Below are 2,177 nucleotides of genomic sequence, written 5' to 3'. Positions count from 1 at the left end.
CAGAGCCAATCAAATCTCCAAGAGTCAATCGGGAGCTTTGCTGGGCAAAAGCCCTACCTGGCCCCACCACCCACTTCCAGAAAAGGTGTCACGGGCACCACGTTGGAGACCCCTGATCTATCATGTGCAAGTTTGGGGAGGACAACATCAGGAAAAAAGTGACGACTGCTTTTGTTTCCCTTTCTGTATGTATGTAAGCGGAAAGAAATGAAACTGGACGGCATATCTGGTTTGTCTTCTGTTTCTCATCCACTGGAGTGCTGGGGGGGGGGGTTGTTTCCTGTTTTTTCGGGTACCTCTCCTTGGTAAAACCCCTGTGCAATTTTGTCTCTGAACTGGGGGGGGGTGCTTCTCAGAAAACAATGACTTTTAAGGGACCTTGCCATAACTGCTGCTCTTGCAGCTCGGGCTGCCAACTCCAGCTTGGGGGATTCCTGGGGGGTCCCAGCCCCCCCCCGTTCCAGGAGGGGGACCCCCCAATTTGGAGCGGGCTTTCCCGTTGCCAGCCAGCTGGTCAGTGGGGGGAAATCCCACCGCTAAATGACATTTTTGGGCTACTTCCGGAAGTACCGCCCCCGATGTGACGACGTCACTGGGGACTGATGTCATCACGCCAGAAACGTGCGAGGGACGCTCTGGTATTTGGGCAAACTCTATGGTTTTGAGGGCAAAAGACCATCGTTTCTCCCAAATACCGGAGCGTCCCTGCGCAACGTTTCCGGCACGATGACGGCACTTCTGGGTGATGTCATCATGTCAGGGACATTGCGCAATGTCCCCCCCCACCTCCCGGAACACCCCTCAAAGGCCCCCCGCTGGCAGAGGTAAGGGACCTGGCAACCCTATGGATTCCTAGAGACGTAGGGTGTGGAGCCTGGGGAGGAGAGGGTTTGGAGACGGACCTCAGTGGGTGACAATGTCAGAGACTCCACCCTCCAAAACAGCCATTTTGTCCAGAGGAACTGATCTATGTGTCTGGATATCAGTGTACTTCTGGGAGATCTCCAGGCCCTGCCTGGAGGTTAGTAACCAGTGTTCCCTCTAAGCTGAGTTAGTGTGAGCTAGCTCACAGTTTTTTAGCCTCTGGCTCACAGATTTTTGCCTTAGCTCAGGAAGGAGGGCTCCAGAGCAAACTAATTTATGCAGTAGCGAAATTACCTGCTCATGACTTTAATGCCGGGAGCTCACAAAGTAGAATTTTTGCTCACAAGACTCCATAGCTTAGAGGGAACATCGCAACCCATCTTTCTCTCTCTCTGTCTCTCTCTCTCTCCCCTTCCCCTGAGTTGCCAGCCTCCAGGCGGCACCTGGTACTCGCTCGCTATTACAGATCTCCAGACAATCAAGATCAGTTCTCTTAAAGAGTTATATTTGATTTTTTTTTTATTGTTACTGGTTTAGATTTAGGGTATACTTTTTATTCCTGTAATTTTAGTTTTACCTTAATGTTAACTTCTAATTGGCTAATGAGTATTATTATTATTTTTAATGTTTGGTTTCCCTCGGGAATGTCTCTGAAATTTTCTAATGCTTTTGAATTTTTTGATCTTTTTTAAAAAAAATTTTTAAAAGATCAGTTCCCTTGGGAGAAAACGGCTGTTTTGGAGGGTGGGCTCTATGGCACTAGCCCAGGGGTGGCCAAACTGTGGCTCGGGAGCCACATGCGGCTCTTTCACACACATTGTGCGGCTCCCGGCAGGGCGGCTGGGGAAGCGAAATATCATTAGCAAACAAATATCATTGGACAAATAAATACCATTATCGATATCTGCTTTTACCCCTTTTGTTATTACTTTGGGCAGTCTCATTTGATGTTGATAAAAAGCACATCTCTGCATATTTCCCAGTAAAAACGTGTGATGCCTGTTTGTGTCTTGCAGCTCTCACACATCTGATGTTCATTCTATGTGGCTTTGACGTTGTTAAGCAACCTGCACTATACCATGTTGAGGTCCCTCCCCTTCCCAAACCCCGCCCACCCCAGGCTCCACCCCCCAAACCTCCAGGTATTTCCCAGCCCAAAACTGGCAACCAGGGGTCATTTCGTAGAAAGAGAGGTGCAGGAGCTCATTAGCATAACTCATTTACATATGCCACACCCCCTGACATCACCAGAGGTGTGTCAGAAGGCAACACCCACCACTCAGGCTCCACTGGACTGTTTTGGAGTGCTAGCT

The sequence above is a fragment of the Gekko japonicus genome, unplaced genomic scaffold (genome assembly GCF_001447785.1).
Source record: "Gekko japonicus isolate JY-2015 unplaced genomic scaffold, Gekko_japonicus_V1.1 scaffold2941, whole genome shotgun sequence".
Lineage (NCBI taxonomy): Eukaryota > Metazoa > Chordata > Lepidosauria > Squamata > Gekkonidae > Gekko > Gekko japonicus.
Note: the sequence above shows the minus strand (reverse complement) of the source record.